Source organism: Suricata suricatta, chromosome 1 (genome assembly GCF_006229205.1).
Source record: "Suricata suricatta isolate VVHF042 chromosome 1, meerkat_22Aug2017_6uvM2_HiC, whole genome shotgun sequence".
Taxonomy (NCBI): Eukaryota; Metazoa; Chordata; class Mammalia; order Carnivora; family Herpestidae; genus Suricata; species Suricata suricatta.
Genome location: NC_043700.1, coordinates 40,694,045 through 40,713,383, shown reverse-complemented (window position 1 = coordinate 40,713,383; position 19,339 = coordinate 40,694,045). Strand labels below are relative to the sequence as shown.

The 19,339-nt window shown below is 40.9% G+C and overlaps 1 long non-coding RNA gene across 2 annotated transcripts in view; it reads left to right on the top strand.

Moving 5' to 3' along the window:
- LOC115294085 overlaps positions 1-19,339 on the top strand; it is a 59,870-nt gene that overhangs the window by 5,038 nt on the left and 35,493 nt on the right. The gene's annotated exons all lie outside the window — the stretch shown is intronic.

Here is a 19,339-nt window from a genome sequence, read left to right as displayed (position 1 = left end):
AATTAGCACAGACATAACATGAGGAAGATTATGTGAAAAGACACAGAAAGAGCATCAGGTGGAGGCAGAGATCTTGGTGATGAGTCTACAATACAAGGACATAGAAGACGGCCAAGAAACCACCAGAAACTGAGGAAGAGGTGTGGAACAGATTCTCAGGAGGAACTGACCCTGCCAACACTTTGATCATGGACTTCTGGCTTCCAGAACTGGGAGAAAACTCATTTCTGTTGGTAAAGCCTCCCAGTCTGTGGTACTTTGTTAAGGCAGCCTTAAGAAATAAATATAGTGGTCTTTTTTCTCCACTGCTTTTCTGTATTTAACTGAACATTATTTTATTGAGGTGAAAATCCACTGGTTGTATGATAAGTGTTAATGTTATCAGGATTTGAGATAAAAATTAGTGTTGTGGTAGACCTGTGGGAAGATCCCACTGTCTCCACTCTTGCCCCAAGCAGAAATATAGCCATTTAACCATTTAGCACCTATTTGCTGAAGGCTACTATGTGCCTGGCAGTGTGCTTGGGGTTGGGACAGAAGACAGGCAGAACACTGCCTTCACTCTCAAGGAACCCACAGTCTGATGGGGAAGATGGTCATGCAGACAGCTGATTGTGGTGTGATACTGGGGCAGATGCTGTTTTGGTGGTGAGTACAGAGTAATATGAGCACACAGAGCAAGGGGGATGATCCCAGGAAGAGGTGGGAGGATCCCCTCCAGGTGCCTGGACAAAACACCACAGGAGCTGAGCCTTCAGGAGATTATATAGGAGAAGGAGCATTATTAGCAAGGGCCAAGAGACATGGGATAGTATGAGTATGTGTGTGTGATATCCTCTATAGTCATGGACCCATCTATGTACATCATTCCAGCCTCTGTAAGGCATGTTAAGCAGGGTTGTCTAATCTAGACTCCTCATGAGCTTCATAATGACAGGTCCTAGCAGGGATCTCTAATCTGATGTAGAGCCTCTCTGCACAGTATGGGTTAAGTGTGAGCCTTTATCTTCAACTCCTGAGCCAGTCCATAACCTTGGTAGTGTCCTTTGCCTAGGCTTCTGGAGGAAAGTCTCTGAGGTTTTTTTTCTTTCTGATAATCTTGCTTTTTTCTTTTCTTTTTTGCAGAATTTTCCTTTTGTGCTTTTAATTCTTCAATCTAACTTGGGACACCCAAGTCTGTTTAAATATTTTCCTTGCATAAAGGTCATCTGGGTGGCTCAGTTGATTAAATGTCCAACTTAAGCTCAGGTCATGATCTCATCATTCGTGGGTTTGAGCCCTGTGTTGGGATCTGTGCCAACAGATAAAAGCCTGGAGCCTGCTTTGGCTTCTGTGACTCCCTCTCTCTCTGCCCCTTCCCCACTCATTCTTTTTCAAAAAAATAAATAAACATTAAAAAATTAAAAAAAAATTTTCTTTGCATCTCTAGACCAGGGTCTATTCAGAATGTGTATATGTTTATTTGTGTGCATACATATCATTAAAATTTTTTTTCATTTGAAAACAAATATTAACCACTGGGAGGTTGGCCATAGCCCTTGATCATGCTTGGGAGCAATGTCTTGTTGCTTACTAGGTGAATGTGAGAGGCCCAGCTGGGAAAATGGAGAAAAAGAGCTAGGTATGAAGCAATAGCTTCACACAATCCTTTAGAAATTTGCAAAAACAGCTAAATCCCAACTTCACATGTGAAATGCTCCCACAAAATCAGAGCAGACTTCCCCATATGCATTTTCTGGGACCAAGCTCTGAAGAAGCAGATGAAGGAAGCCATCAGCATTGATTTTTAGTGATTAGAGGATCCCTGAGGAAATCATTGCATTCACTGGGATTGGTCTCACCGAATGAGCACTGAGCCAAGAATCGGGATACCTGGGTTCTAGCTGGTTCTACTACAAGTGACCTTGGGCAAGTCACTCTCATTCAGTGTAGCATCAGTTTCCCTACCTGCAAAATATCCCCTCCAGTTCTAACATTCTGTCATCTTCCTTTTGTGTACTTCCATCTTCAAGGCCTTGGATTGTTCTAATTGTGGTCATTTGCAAGGCAGGCACCAAGTGGGAGTATGGTAGGTATAGTAGTGTCAAATCACCATCTGGCACTTCCTAGCTAAATAGCTGGGGGAGTGGAGTCAGGTTCAAAGGTGTGTATCTGTGTACACGTGTGTGTGCATGTGTGCATGTGTGCATCAAACTCTCTCTTCTTTCCCTGAAACTGGCTGCTATAGTGGCATTCAAAGGATAATTCATAGCTCCAAGAATGACTGTCTGAAATAGCATGATGTTGTGAAACAGGCATAGAATTAGATTCAAATTCTGGCCCTGCCATTTACTAGCTGTTGAAAACTTGCAAATTACCTAACCTCTATGAGCCTTGGTTTCCTTCCTTGTGAAATGACTGTAACTGTACAGTTGCAAAAATCAAGTTGGTTTATTCAACAAATATTTGATGAGTGCTGGCTACATGCCGGGCGTTTTATTGGTTGCTGCTAATCCAAGATGAATCAGACAGACTGGATTCCTAGCTTTTAAGGATTTTATAATTCGGTGGAAGAGACAGGAATAAATAGCTAAATTAAAAAAATACCCAAATAAATTAAGTTCTATAAAAACAAACAGAGTGTAAAGATGGAGATTAATGGTGGGAGAGTATCCTAATTTAGATAGGATTGTCAGAGAAGATTTCTCTGGGAAGGAGAAGTTGGCCAAGGGGTGTGTAGGTGCATTGGAGAGGACAATCCACTAGAACAAACTGTGTGACCTTGAGGTGGAAGAGATTGAAAGATATGGTGCATAAGGAAATGCTTTGTCAACAATATGGCATTTCCTCTCTTAGGCCCTAACAAAAAATGTCTTCACTCCAGTGTCCCCCCTATGACTATTGCCTTGATGGCATTTTTTCTTATATGTGACTCTGTGTGTGTGTGGATGGGGGAGGGTGGGGAAGATAGTGTGTGTGAGTGTATGCACATTCCTACTTGTGCATGTTGGAGGTTGGAGAACTGCATGCCTGTCACCAGCTCACAGTGAAAACATCATCTGGATCACTTGTTCTAATGATTAAATTAAGCCCATTTCATAAATAAAATCAGTTTGCAACTCTGAGCTAGGGACCCAGTGATCTGGCCCTCCTTCCTTGCTTTGCTTTTCCCAAAGATAAAAAGGTTTGCAAATTGTAACCTCCCTATCAAATGCTAATGGTACAGTGGAGCCTCTCCAGGAGAACCTGATAAACTTCTCATATTGAGGGCAGACTTTTAAGGGAGAACAGCTTTAGATGTAATATTTGTTGCTCACATCCAAGAAAGACTAAGATTTTGATGCATTCAGAAGTGAAACATAGAAAATAAAAATTAGAGGGGAATGACTCTAGTGGATTTTGTCCAACAGAAGAAAACAAAAGCTTGTCACCTTCAGCTTTCTCCAAGGACCTGAGCTTTGATTTATCGATTCTAGAAAACAAAAACAAAAACAACAAAACAAAGAAGAATATCTGAAACATATAAGGGTAAAAAGTCCCTAAACCCAAGATTCCTAATCTGTAAGAGCTTTATGTTCAGCTGTCTAATTATTGAGAAGAGGAAATCAAGTCCTACGGAGGTAGATTGGAAGGAGCCTAGGGGTGCCTGGGTGGCTCAGTCAGTTAAGCAATGGAAATTGGGTCATGATCTCATGGTTTGTGAGTTCAAGTCCCACATTGGGCTCTCTGCTGTCAGCCCAGAGCCCACTTCAGATCCTCTATCCTCTGTCTCCATCTTTCTCTGTTCCTTGCTCGCTCATGCTCCCTCCCTCTCTCTCTATCTCCCTCCCCCCCTCTTTCTCTCTCAAAAAGAACGAACAAATATTAAAAAATGAAGCAGTCCAAATATCAGCTTCCAGGCCTCCGATCTTTCTGTCCTTCTTTCTGTCCTTTTCTGTCTTTGCTATTCCCAGTGGCACGTTCATAGGAGTGGGCAGGCAATCGTGTCTCTCCATTTCATTTCATGATGTGGCTTATACCATCCAGTGTTATAAAGTCTGAGAATCAAGCTGTTAAACCTCAAATATGTAACATGTCCTGTTTTTCTGCTGGCTTAAATGTGGGCAGGTGCTGGTGCATGTGCCCTAGAAAATGACTGAGGGACAGGCCGTAGGCATTGGTTTCAGGGAGAAGAGAGCTGCATCCCTAAATGAGGAGGGTCTCTCTGACTTTGCCTGGCAGCCACAAATAAGTAAATTAGAGTAACCATCTTAATGGGGACTAAATTGGAGGGTTAGGTTAAAGAAGTCTGGGAGCAATTTGCCATGTGTTCCTTTGAGGGAGACTCAGCAGAAGGAGGGGAGGCTCTCATTTCTAGCACTGGACATTTCTAACTGTGGCTTTTGAGGGGAGATTAGGAGAGAGGCAAAGGGGGTGGCTCTGGACAGGGGAGAGTTGCAGATGTAGGAGGTATCTACTTGTAGGGCCAGCGTAGAGAGGTGGTGGCAAACGCCAGCACTCTTGGGGAGCTTCTGCCCTTTGCCCAGGGCCAGCACTGCCCAACTCAGGGGCTTTGTCTTAAGTGGTTTTGGATTGCATTCTCTTACATTTTCCTTGGTTACACCCTGACTATATCAAGCAGGACTCCATTGTGCTAGGATGAAGAAGCTTACGCCCAGTCAGCCAGTGGTTCCCTCCCTGTCTGTCTAAGTTCCGGGAAGTTACATAGAGCCAAGACTTATGGCCCTGCAGACACCTATCCTCACAGGTGTCCACACAGGTGCAACGATTACCCCAACCTGGTGCTGGGCCATTGGAATGCAGGCCTCTGTGGAGACATCCCTGCTTCCTGCCCGTAGTTCCTCCATACCCAGGGGCTCTTCTGTTATTTCTGTGTCATCCTTTGGGGGAGTGAGGATCATCCAGCTGCTTCCTTGCTGTGCTAAAGCATGGGACATGCTGCAAGGATGAATGAGGCTCATACACTTCGTCCTCTCATTTCCTCTCTACAGTTATCCATTTCTGAGGAGCCCATCTGATAGAAGTTGAATTGTGCCCCTATGTTTATATGTTGAAAACTTAATCCCCAATGTTACTATTTTTGGACAGGGCCTTCAAGGAGGTAATTAAATAAGATCATAAGGGTAGAGGCCTGATCTAATAGGATTAGTGTCTTTATAAAAAGAGGAAGGGAGGGGCACCTGGGTGGCTCAGTTGGTTAAGTGCCTGACTTCAGCTCAGATCATGGTCTCATGGTTCATGAGTTCAAACCCTGCGTGGGGCTCTGTGTTGGCAGCTTGGGGCCTGGAGCCTGCTTCAGATTTTGTGTCTCCCTCTCTTCCCCTCCATGCTCTTGCTCTGTCTCTGTCTCTCAAAAATGAATAAATGTTAAAAACAAAAAAGGGAAAGGGGCACCAGAGACTTCTCTCTTTCTCTACACAAGCACTGAAGAAAGGCCATGTGGGAACGAGCTGAGAAGGTGGCTGCCTACAAACCAGGAAGAGAAGCCTTACCAGATACCAATCCTTCTTTTACTGTGATCTTGGATTTCCAGGCTCCAGAACTGTGAGAAGATAAATTTCTGTTGTTTAAGCCACATAAACTATGGTACTTTGTTGTGGCAGCCTGAGGAGACATCCACCATCCTCAGAGGAGATCTAGAACATTGATCTAAATCTCTGATTCTCATCCTGTGTCCTAGGTCAAACAGAGAGCTGCAATTTGAATGTAAAAATAAGAATGGAATCGAATGATAGGTCTCAAATACTTGTTGTGTGTTAACTGATAAAGGATTCATATCCATAATATAGAAAGAGCTTTTAAAAATCAACAAAAAGATAGCCAAACAGAAAAACAGGCAAAAAATATGAAAAGGTAGCTCACAGAAGAGCAAATCTAAATCACCAGTAAACACAGTAAGAAATGCTTAAACTTACTCGAAGTCATAAAAATGCAAATTAAGGTAGTATTTTGCGTTATCACTTTATGCTTAACAGACTGGCAAAGACTAAGAATAACTACTATTGGAAGGGATGCAGAGAAGAGAGAATTTACATATACATTGGAAGAAACATTAACTGTTTCAGTCTTTTTGGAAAAAAAAAACTGGAAATAGCTAGTGAAATGGAAAAAATGCATATTTCTTTTTACTCAACAGTCTCGCTTCTGAGAATCTATCTCATAGAAATAAAAGCACTGGTGAGTAAGAGTGTGTATGCAAAGTTGTTTCAAAGGGAGTGCCTATCAATGAGGGACTCTCATTGGGGAGTTGAATACATTATAGTGAGAAATTATTGGCAAAAATCAAAAGGCAACCTACTGAATGGGAGAAGATATTTGCAAATGATATAAACAATATGGGGTTAATATTCAAAACAAATAAATAACTAAATAAGAACTTGCACAATTCAATATAAAAAAATCCAAACAATCTAATAAATACATGGGCTAGAGACCTGAATAGAAATTTCTCCACAGAAGACATACAGATGGCCAATAGACACATGAAAAGATGCTCACCATCACTTGTCATCAGGGAAATTCAAATTAGAACCATAGTGAAATTATACCTCACACCTGTCAGAATGGCTATAACAAACAAAGGCAAGGATGTGGGAAAAGGAAACCCATGTGGTCTGTTGGTGGGATTGAAAAACTGTGCAGCCACTATAAAAAACAATATAGAGGTTCCTCAAAAACTTAAAAAGAGAACTACCATATGATCCAGCAATTCCACTTTTGGGTATTCATTCAAAGAAAAATGAAAATACTAATTTAAAAAGATATATGCAACCTTATGTTTACTGAAGCATTATTTACAATAGCCAAGATAATGGAAGCAACCTAAGTGTCCACTGACAGATTAATGGATAAAGAAGGTGTGGTATAGACACAATGGAACATATATATACAATGGAATATTACTCAGCCTTAAGAAATAATGAAATCTTACCATTTGAGACAACAGGGATGGGCCAAGAGGGTATTATTCTAAGTGAAATAACTCAGACAGAGAAAGACAAATACTGTCTGGTTTCCTTTATACATGGACTCTAAAACTAGCCAACAAATCAACCAATCAAAGAAATGAAAGCCAAAGCACACAGAAGCAGACTCTTTGATACAGAGAGCAATCTGGTGGTTATTAGAGGGGAGAAGGGTAGAGGATGAGTGAAATATGGGAAAGGGATTAAAAGGTAGAAACTTCTAGTTATAAAATAAATAAGACACGGGGATACAAGGGAATATAGTTAATAATATGCAGCAACGTGTATGGTGACAACTATATAGGTGGTGACCGCTAGACATTAACTAGATTTATAGTAGGGATTCCTTCACAGTGTATATAATGTTGAATCACTATGTTGTGCACCTGAAACTCATCCAATATTGTATGTCAGCTATACTTCAGTAAAAAAAATATTACTCTATGACTGTTTAAAGTCCAGTTAAAGATGTTTCATCATGTCCCTTCTTTGCAATTAACTGAAGTGATCCCTCAACAAGACTTCTTCAGGTCCAAATCCAACTAAAAGAGGTTCAGATATTTCTGGTGACAATTTTTGTGTCTGTAGCACCTCTTCTGCCCAAAGATGAGTCCCCATGACCAAAGTTTACTAGGTATTCTCAAGCTCTAACAAGAAAATAAAGCCTCTGTGGGCCCTCAGAAAACACCTAGCTACTCTGGAGTAGCTGAATTTGGATAATCTATTAAATATAAAATAGAAGAGTTAACATGTAACCTCAATTCAATTGGAAAGAAATACCTAACTTACTTTTTCCTCCCTGTGGGTTACATTGTCCCTCCTGGAGTCCTTTTATTCATGAGGACTAATGAGTAGGCCAGCACACTGGCTCTCCTGGTCTGGCTTCATTTGTGACAGTTCCAAGACTGGTTGTGGCTTAGGATCATGGCAGGTATCAGCCCACTTCAAATTCAGGCACTTTCTGGGTAGAGGTTTCAGCAAGACCAACATTTCATGGCTCGTAAAGTCCCTCATCTGGTCTGTGTCCCTAATGTGCCTTGCATCTTGGCTTCTAATCATACCCTGTCATCTCTTTGATGATTGTTTCAAGTCCTTCCTTTGAGGAGTTTAGGATCTTCTTTTTTTTAACTTTGAATCTAATCTTTATTTCTGTGAGTTTTTTTTATAATAGTTTATTGTCAAGTTGGTTTCCATATAACACCCAGTGCTTCTCCCCACAAGTGCCCCCCTTCATGACCATCACCCCCTCCCTCCCTCCCCCTCCCTTTCCGTCCATGGTTCGTCTTCAGTATTCAGATCAAGGGAGACACTGAGTACTGATGAGGTGTTTAGGATCTTATTGAGGTATGTTTCCCTTTGCTTAAAAATATGATTGTTTCCAATTTTAAAATATGTATTATGAAATACTGAAGACATGAAAAAGGTTTATAGACTTGCATAATGAATGCCTGTGTACTCAGCACTCACAGTTAAAGGCTCCTCTGTGTGCCATTCCCCATGTATCCCTCCATCCTCAGCCCCAGGTGTTTGTCATTCTGATGCACTTCATTTTTCATACACACATATGTGTCTCTAAATATTACATTCTATAGATTTTTAAATTTTACGTAAATTATACCTCAATATTTATATTGGTCTACTTTTAAAATTTTGTTTTGGTTTTGTTTTTACTCCAAATTATGTTTAAGAGATTTATTCCTCATATATTAATTTGTTTTTACTCCTGAGTAATTTTTCATTGATTGTACCTCAATTTATATGTTCTTTCTCTTATTGATGATCATTAGGTTGTTTCCAATTTTTGCTCTATAAATAATGCCACATTGAATATTTTTGTACACATTTCTAAGAATCTAGGTATATACTATGCAGTATCCATTTTCTGGGTTCTAGGGTATGGTGCCCCATTGCTCTCCAGTATGACTGCCATTGTGTATTGTATAAACATTCCTATTCCCCTGTATCCTTACTAACAGTGTAGTCAGATGATATGTTTTTGTTATTATCGTTAATCTGATGGACATGCCATGGTCACATTTCAGATTGCACATTTTTCTGAGGCCTAGTGGATTAGGTCTTATTATTATTACTTTTTTTTCATATTTTAACTGGGTCTTTTTGTCCTGTGAATTGAGTGCCATATCCTTTGCCCATTTTTCTACTGGGTCATTAGTCTCTTTCTGTAAGTAGGCTTTTATATATATATTCTGAAAAATAATTATCAAATGGTTATATGGCTTGCAAATATCTTTCAAGTTTTGGCTTGTCTTTTTCACTTTTAATGGAATCTTTTGACAAATAGACTTTTTGCACTGTAACATGGTGACAGGCTCCAGTGCCATGTGGTGTGCCGTGGAAGCTGTGTGTGGGAGTGGAAGCAGGGGCTCAGGACATGTATTTCTGTCCCTTCCTTTGGCTATCATCCCATGGAACCTCGCTATGTAGATAAAATGGAGGCACAGGCTGGAGGAGAAGGCAGCCTGTGTTCTCTGCTTACTGATTTTCTGGGCACTTAATGTACTACTTTGAATCCCATGGTAATATTTGCAAAAAGCCTCAATCGTAGAATAACTTAATTAAACATTACTTACAAGAGTTTAATATTCATTATTTGGCTTCAATTACTATCTTCGCCGCCTCCCCTCCCTCTCTCCCACTGGAGTGCTCTCTCCCCTCTTATTCTGAGGGTCTAATTAGGCTAATGGCTGCTGCTTGCAATGACCTTATGTCTGTTGAAAAACAAAACAAAACACAAAAAAATAAAGGCTCTCTTTGGTTTGAGTTCCCTGATGGTCTTTGCATGTGGCTGCCCTAGCCCCTGAATTCCATATTTCTTTTCTTTTTTAAATGCCTGATCCTACTTGTGCCGCATAGCGGAATTAATGATGTGTATTTGAAAAAGGCTTGGCAGCCAAATTGCAACAAATACAAGAGAACTGGGGGATTGGAGAGAGGGAGGAGTTGGAGAAAAACTCTGAACCTTCCAGCACCAACTCGGCAGCAAAGACCACGGCTTGCTCTTGCTCGGCTGGCTGCTGGCAGGGAAAAGCTTACAAAGGAGGGGGCACATGCACAAAGCAAAGCTGGTTCTTTCTTATTCTTTCTTTCCCTGTCTTAATAGCATCCTTGGCTCCCCCTCTAAGCTGGTTCCTTCAAAGGTTTTGTGAGTCTTTCCCATGGCCCTGTTGCAGTCTGCATCTGCTGCCTTTGGTTCCAACCCCATGGAGGGGCCTTGTGATACCAGTGCTCAGGGCCCACATTGTGGGGAGGAGGGCAGTTGTAGGGTTGTGCTTTGCTCTTCTGTTCAAAGTTCAAATCTGTGCGCATATACAGAACCCATTTCACACATGGGGCTAGCATTATGGGGGAAGCACATGTGGAAAGACCCAGTCTCTGGGAAGTCACACAAGCCCTATAAGAACAGCACTATCAGTTAAAGAGGGCAGTGAAATAAGTTTTATCAAAGGGCTTGGGGAAACCTGGGCAGCGAAGGACTGGTTCTTATTGCTGGATGCAGGAATGGGGACTGTGCAGGACTGACACAGGATGTGATATCTGAGGTGTGCTTTATGAGCCAGAACTTGGATTAATCAAAGGGAAGGATGGCATTCTTGGCAGTGGAATAAAAGAGGCGCTAAATGACTGCTGTGTTTGGGGTGCAGTGTTTAATACCATGTATCTGAAACAATAAGGGGTACTTTGAGGAAGCAGGAGGTGGTGTTCCAGGGAAAGTGTGAGTAGTCGATGCAGGTGGTGCAGGCCTTGAATCCCATGCTAGGGAGCTTGGTCTTTATATTGGGAATATACTGAAGGTTTACACATAGGGAATGATGGAGTCAAATGTGTTTTTTAGAGTCATAGCTCCTGAAGTGGTGAGAAGAGGAAATCTGTAAGGAAAAGGAAAGAGATAAGGCATGGAAGAGAATGGAGCCAGAGGAGTTGGGAAGCATTAGCCCATGTGAGGTGAAGATGGGGAGTGTGGACTCAGAGTTACTTGGAAAGTAAATTTGGCAAGATGTGGTGACTAATTGATTGTTGTGATGGTCATAAGATAGTCAGTCCTGATCATGAGCCACACTATTAACTTCCATGGGGAGGAGGGGCTGACTGAGGCCAGCCATGATAGAGGCCAAGCAGAGCAAACCCACATAGAGGGCCCAGTCACAGTGGCCCAAGTGCCAGACCTAGAGGGACTGAACAAACTCAAACTTGGTCCAGCTTATCCTAAGGGCTCAGACCTAAGGAGGCAGAGCAGGGCACAAGGATAGGGCTTGCAGGTAGTTCCAGGGAGGATGTGAGGACATTAAGACCTCAGTTTAACTTGGGGTTCAGGGTTCAGAAGTAGTGAGGAGCCTAGAATGTAGCCTTAGTTCAAATGATCCCCACTCTTTGCTATTTAGGAAGAAGACCTAGAGCCCATCTGTAGGCAACAGGGTCTCTCTCTTTCTCACTCTCTTTTATTTCTTTGCAACTTCCTATTAGTGTTTGGGTCTTGAACAGAGGTAAGCCTTTGGAAAGCTGCTTATGGTTTGAGGTCATCTGGGCAATGCTGTGAGTGGAATGGCCTGACAGCAAGACCAGAAGAGGCCAAAGATGCAGTGAAGGGAATTAGCTTGCTCCTGGGACCTGGTAATTGAATGACACAATTGAAACTATAATGTAGGTCTTTTAACTTCTATTCCTATGACCTTGTGTAACTGGACCAGGGAGAATCTTCTTCATTTTTCTTAGGTCTTGGACACATAGGCCAGTGGTTATTGGACACCTGAGCCTGTCTGTACTAATGTTAGATCTGTGCCTGAGGCATATATTAAAGTCGCTTTTTGTTTTGTTGCATTGAGTGGTGGTTATAGTCAAGTGCTCTGGGTTCAGATCTTGTCTTTGCCATCTACTAGCTGTGTGTCCTTGAGCAAATTACTTAACCTTTCTGCTCTTCAGTTTTGTCTTCTGCAGTATGGGTAGGATGGCCATATATCCCCAATGGTCTTGTCTAATACCTATTGGCCTAGTGCAATTGTTAATAGTGTCCTCTTTCACTGTCAAAAGTATATTTTTTGAATGATAAATCATATGGTTACACAAAATATGGGACAATAACTATATCTAACCTCATAGGAATGCAAAAATTAGATATGAAAACTCTTACATTAGTGTCAGATAATTCATAGGCATCTGCTATTAATTATATATTGAGTACTGTTTTAGTTTCATAAGGCTTCTCTAGGAAATTAGAAGGCTTAAAGCAACAGGACCTTATTCTTTCACAGTTCTGGAAGGTATGAGACTGAAATCAGGGTATCAGCAGGGTGGCACTTCCTTCAAATCTCTGGGGAAGAATTCTCTGCTCTTCTAACTTCTGATGGTGGCCTGCAGTCCTTGGCAGTCCTTGGCTTATAACAAGATGACTTCAATCTCTGCCTCTGTCTTCATATGGCCATTTTCTCCCTATGGGTCTCTGTGTCTAAATTTCCCTCTTATTCTAAAGATACAAGCCACTGGGTTAGAAGTCACACTAATTCAGTATGACTTTATCTTAACCTGATTACATCTGCAAGGCCCTGTTTCCAAATAAGGTCACATCACAAGCTCCAACTGGACATGACTTTTACGGAGGTGTTGTTCAATCCAGTAGAGATATATACATCTTATTTCTTAATTACACTGGAATCTATTTGAATTTTTTACCTAGCACAAAATTTAGTATGTTAACAAGCACATAGTAGGTGGTTGATTAACTGTTGATTGGTACAATGTTTGTAATAGGTGGTCTTTGCTGGTTTATTGTGGAGGCAATGTTAGGGCAATGGAATTAGAGAAAACAGCGTGAAGAAAAAAAAATTTCATCTTGTCATTGGTCCCTTGACTTAATGGAGAATCCTAGTTTCTAGGAGCTGCCAGTCTCATTGCTTGCTCACCCTTTGGCTAGACTTTAAAAATAAAATAAAAAGAACAAAAATCTTCAATCATTCTAAAAAAATTCAACCACGCAAATCAACAACCACATGCACAAAACCCAACAAAAAGACCCCTCGGCACATCAAGAAGATGCTGATACCAAAAGCTGAAATAGCTTTTCCATAATGCAATGAAATATATTAAATTCAATAGACATCAAAGGAACTTCGGGAGCAATTGCTGAATTTCCGAAGTAAACAGGGCTTTCAAAAGAAACAAAAACAGCAGTGGGATCTTGGGGGTAGGAACACATTTTGAGGGGGCAAAGCATGGAATCCCCAGGCTTTTGATCAAAGGGTGAATACTTTAAAGAGTGGTAATAAATGAAGCCTTGAAAACTGTTTTTGATCCAAACTGCCCCAGGTATGGGTACTGACTGAAAATGACAAATCCATTTCCAAATAAGGGAGGCTGATGATTCTCTGTCCTCAGCCTTACATTTTGCAAGTTATTTAAAATGAGAAAATAATTCCAGACAAAAGGGATCCACATAAGTAAAATACAGTCTCACATGGGCTGCAAGGCAGCAGAGGGTCTTTGTGTCTGCAATAGTTTAATAACAGTTGTGGTACTGTCAATCCTGAAAACAATAACTTTTTCAATTTACAACTTTAAGTGTGTGTGCATGCGTGTATGTGTGCATGCATACCTACTTGTACAACTGGGTACCTGCCAGAAAGGAGGGTGGGTGCTCCCAACGGAGAAAAACTATGGCCTCTAAACTGATCTATGGAATTAATTCCAGCCATTCAAGGAGGGTGAGTAGGTTTTTTGTGGAGATCATAGATGCAGAGTCCTAGAGTCTGAGAGTCATTGAAACTACCTCTCATGGTTCAAATGAATTAAACAGAGAGTTAAATAGGTGAACTGACTAGGTAAACACCACACAGGTTCTTTAAATGGCATTCGTCCACCACCTAGTTAACTTGTTAATTTAACTGTTTTCTCCATTTATAGTGTTATTTAAAGAATATGAAAATTTTCTAGAGCAATTGTGTACATCCCAAACCCATGGCACAATGGTTCCCAAACCTAAGTCATTTTCAGATTTATATGGAGGCCTTTATTTATTTATTTATTTATTTATTTATTTATTTATTTTTCATATAGTTGTCAAGTGCATTTCCATATAACACCCTGTGCTCATCCCAACAAGTGCCCTCCTCCATGCCCATCATCCATTTTCTTCTCTCCCATACCCCCCTGTCAACCCTTAGTTTTTAAGAGTGTCTTATGATTTGCCTCCCTCTCTCTCCTTAACTATTTTTTCCATTTCCCCTACCCTATGGTCCTCTATTAAGTCTCTCCTGATGCATAGGGGCACATGTACCCCAATGTTCATAGCAGCACTTTCAACAATAGCCAAGTCTTGCAAAGAGCCTAAATGTTCATCAACTGATGAATGGATCAAGAAGATGTGGTTTACCTCGAGAAAGTCAGGATAGAAGGAACTTACTTAAACATTATAAAAGCAATTTATGAAAAGCCCACAGTTAACATCATCCTCAATGGGGAAAAACTGAGAGCTTTCCCCCTGAGATTAGGAACACGATATGGATGTCCACTCTCACCACTATTGTTTAACATAGTGCTGGACATCCTAGCATCACCAATCAGACAACAAAAGGAAATAAAAGGCATCAGAATTGGCAAAGATGAAGTCAAACTTTCCTTTTTCGCAGAGGACATGATACTCTACATGGAAAACCTGATAGACTCCACCAGAAGCCTTCCAGAACTGATCCATGAATTCAGCAAAGTCTCAGGATACAAAATCAATGTAGAGAAATCAGCTGCATTCCTATACACCAATAATGAAGCAACAGAAAGAGAAATCAAAAAAACTGATCCCATTCACAATTGCATGAAAAACCATAAAATATCTAGGAGTAAACCTAACCAAAGATGTAAAAGACCTATATGATGAAAACTATAGAAAACTTATGAAAGAAATTGAAGAGGACACCAAGAAATGGAAAAACATTCCATACTCATGGATCAGAAGAATAAACATTGTTAAAAAGTCATTATTACCCAAAGCAATCTACACATTCAATGCAATCCCAGTCAAAATTGCACCAGCATTCTTCTCAAAGCTAGAAGAAACTATCCTAAAATTTGTATGGAACCACAGAAACCCCAAAATAGCCAAAGTAATATTGAAGAAGAAAACCAAAAACAATCCCAGACTTTAGCGTCTACTACAAAGCTGTCATCATCAAGACAGTATGGTATTGGCACAAAACCAGACACAGAGACCAATGGAATAGAATAGAGAACCCATAACTTGACTCACAAATGTATGGCCAATTAATTTTTGACACGACAGGAAAAAGTATCCAATGGAAAAAAGACAGCCTCTTTAACAGGTGGTGCTGGGAGAACAGCAACATGCAGAAGAATGAAACTAGACCATTTTCTTACACCATACACAAAAACAAACTGAAAATGGCTGAAGGACCTGAATGTGAGACAGGAAACCATCAAAACCCTCGAGGAGAAAGAGGAAACAGCCTTCTGGATCTCAACCACAGCAATTTCCTACTCAACATATCCCCAAAGGCAAGGGAATCAAGAGCAAAAACAAACTATTGGGACCTCATCAAGATAAAAAGCTTCTGCACTGCAAAAGAAACAATTAAGAAAACTAATAGGCAACTGAAGGAATGGGAAAAGATAGTTGCAAATGACATATCAGATAACAGGCTAGTATCCAAAATCTACAAGGAACTCACCAAACTCCACATGTGAAAAATGAATAACCCAGTGAAGAAATGGGCAGAAGACCTGAATAGACACTTCTATAAAGAGGACATCCAGATGGCCAACAGACACATGAAATGATGCTCAGCACCACTCAACATCAGGGAAATACAAATCAAAACCACAGAGATACCACCTCACACCAGTCAGAGTGGCTAAAATGAATTAATCAAGAGATTATAGATGCTGGTGAGGATGTAAAGAAATGGGAACTCTCCTACACTTTTGGTGAGAATGTAAACTGGTACGGCTGCTCTGGAAAACAGTGTGGAGATTCCTCAAAAAACTATCAATAGAACTCCCCTATGACCCAGCAATAGCACTGCTGGGGATTTACCCGAGGGATACAGAAGTGCTGATGCATAGGGGCACTTGTACCCCAATTTTCATAGCGGCACTTTCAACAATAGCCAAATCATGGAAAGAGCTTAATGTCCATCACCTGATGAATGGATTAAGAAGATGTGGTTTATATATACAATGGAGTACTACAAGGCAATAAGAAAGAATGAAATCTGGCCATTTGTAGCAGAGTGGATGGACCTTGAGGGTGTCATGCTAAGCAAAATAAGTCAGACAGAGAATAACAGATACCATATGTTTTCACTCATAGGTCTAATAGGAGAAACCTAACAGAAGACCATGAGGATGGGAAGGGGGGGAAGAGTTAAAGAGAGGGAGGAAGGCAAATCATGAGAGACTCTTGAATACTGAATACAAACTGAGGGCTGAAGGGCGATAGGAAAAGGGGAAGGAGAGGAAAGGGGAAGGGTGATAGACATGGAGGAGGGCACTTGTGGGGAAGAGCACTGCATGTTATATGGAAACTAACTTGACAATAAACTATAAATAAATTAAAAAAAAAGATGTGGTTTATATATACAATGGAATACTACATGGCAACAAGAAAGAATGAAATCTGGCCATTTGTATCAAAGTGGATGGAACTTGAGGGTATATGGAGTCCTTTTAAAAACACAGCTTATTATTACAAGTAAAGTTGCTATGAACATTCATGAACATGTATGTGTATGAACATACACTTTCGTGTTTCTTGGGTAAGTACCTAAGAGTAAAGTGCTTGGGTCATGTGGTAGGTGTATGTTTAATGTTTTGAGAACCTACCCACCTTTACAAATGGCTGTATAAGTTTATGTTCCCATTAGCAGTGGATGAATGTTCCAGTTGCTCAATATCTTCATCAACACTTGGAATGATTGGTCTTTTAAATTCCATCCATTCTACTAAGTATGTGGTGATATTTCTTTGTGGTTTCAATTCGAATTTCTCTAATGGTGGATGGTGTTGAGCATCATGTGATTATTTGTCATCTGTCTGTCTTCTTTGGTGAAGTATCTATTCAAATAATTTCCCAATTTTTAGATTGGGTTGTTTATTTTCTTTATCTTTGTTTTAAAACATTTTTTCTTCTTCTTTTCTTTTTGATCAAAATATAGATGACTCACAATATTGGGTTGTTACATCAGTTTCAGGTGTACCACATAGTGATTTGACAATTTTATATGTATTTCTTATTATTATGGCTTGAGAGTTTGAATGTGAATGTACATAGGAGATTTATTTGTAAGAGCCTCAAACTGGAAACAACCCAAATATTCACTAAGAGGTGAAGGAGTGAACAAATCGTGGCATATTATTAAGATGGAATCTACTTAGCAATGTAAAGATGCATTGATACACACAACATGAATGAACCTCAAACATGCTGAGTGATAGAAGTCAGACAAAAATAGTACATACTGTTGATCCATATATGTAAAATTCCAGAAAATGCAAACTTACCTATAGTGACAGAAAGTAGGTCTGTAGCCTGGAGATGGGAAGAAAAGGGTAGGAAAGAGTAAGAAGGATTACGAAGGGATAAGACGACTGGATGTTGGGTGCTGGGCATAGCCACTCTCTCGACAGTGCTATGGTTTCAAGGGTATTTAAGCATGTCAAAACTTGTCAAAGTGTTCACCACAAACATACGTAGTTTATTGTAGTTCAGTCACACCTCAACAGGGCTACTAAAACATGAAAAAGTAAAAGTCTGTAATGAAATGCAGATTCTGGGACTCTACTCCTGAACTACTATATCATATGGGGGATCCAGGAATCTGGGGTAGAAAGAGCATACTGGTTTTGCTGTAAAAGGAAAACATAGTACTTGGTCATCCCCCCAAAAATCTAGATTTGAGTTCTCCATCCACCACTTACCAGCCGTATGTGCCTGAAAACCAAAACCAGAGCCATATAACCTCTCTGCATCTTAGTTTTCTGCCACTGTGCAAATGGGGTAATAGCCAGAAAAATGTTTTCCTGGTACTCTTGTGAGGCTTACACTAAGTAACCAAATGGAAGTGCCTGGCCCAGGTGAGTCTCCATGAATATGGATTTATTTCAGTCCCATTTTCCCAAGAATGCCCCAAAAGAGGAGTGCTTGGCTCTGGGAGGGGAGCCAATGAGGGGGCTGGAGAATGTGTCTGTGTGTGTGTGTGCACACGTGTGCTGAGGTGGGGTTGACTCTGACTAGCCAAGGTTTGCATGAAGGTCCCTGAGGATTCTGGAAAGGGACTTTAGCATTACCATCCCCATCCACTGACTTCATGAATCCTCCCCCAAAACACATTAGAGAAAAACCCCAGCTCTCACAGGGATTGTGATGATTAATGTTTGTCTTCTGCATTAGGGCTACAGTCTGGAAGCTTCTCTCCTTTTCTGCAGTCCTTTATCATATTGTTAACTGGTTAACTGGCCCTACTCATGCAGCCAAAACTGAAGGGAGGCAGCCAAAGGTGTGCCTTTCTTTACTTGCCTCCCTTTTCCTCCCTCTTTGTTAGCTCTGTGCCTTTGCTTCATTGTCAGGCCACCTACAAAGGACCTCCAGGGGCACGTGCATGTGGGAGTGTGACACATATGCATGCATGCACGCTCACATGCACACTTTCTTCCATCCAGGACCAGGATGATGAATTGCAGCATTTGAATGTCTCCTTATCGCAGTGGTGCACATGTGCTCTGATGTGTGTGCCTGTGTGGTGTGGGAGGAAAGCGGTGGGAAGCCCAGAGTCAGAAAATAGAGCGCCTGGCTGCCTTGTCCCTGCCCTCTTTGTCGAGATGAAATTTCAGATGCTGCTGGGTGTGTTGTCAGCAAGTCTTTTGCAAAATAGATGGAAGTAATTTTTTTAAAGCTGATTTTTTCAGTATTTAGCCTATGGAGAGAGTGTGTAAAAACACTGATGAAATGCCCACTCTTGTGACTCTTGGTCCAGCAGACAAAAGACAGCCAAGAAGAAAGAAAAGAAGCCTTTATTGAGTGCCTATTGTGTACTGGATCTTTTCATGCACATAAGCTTTCATTCTTCTTGGCACTTCTCTTTCCCATATGTGGTGGGTACTCAGTAAACGCTGCCAGGCCTGGACTGAGTTAAAAGTTGAGGAGTTGCCTCTGTCCTCCGGTAAGTCACTGATGGCCTGAAGTATGGAAATGACCCTCCAGCAAGGAAGTGTGGGCCACAGCAGGCAGGACACTGCAAAGCAACATCTTCATCTTATAGAGCATCATTGCACTTCCCTAGTAAGTCAGACCCCTTTTTTAAAAAAATGTATTTACTTGCTTCATTAAAGATACACTCTACTCACTATTAGGCTGCAGGCTACACTCACAGAATTAA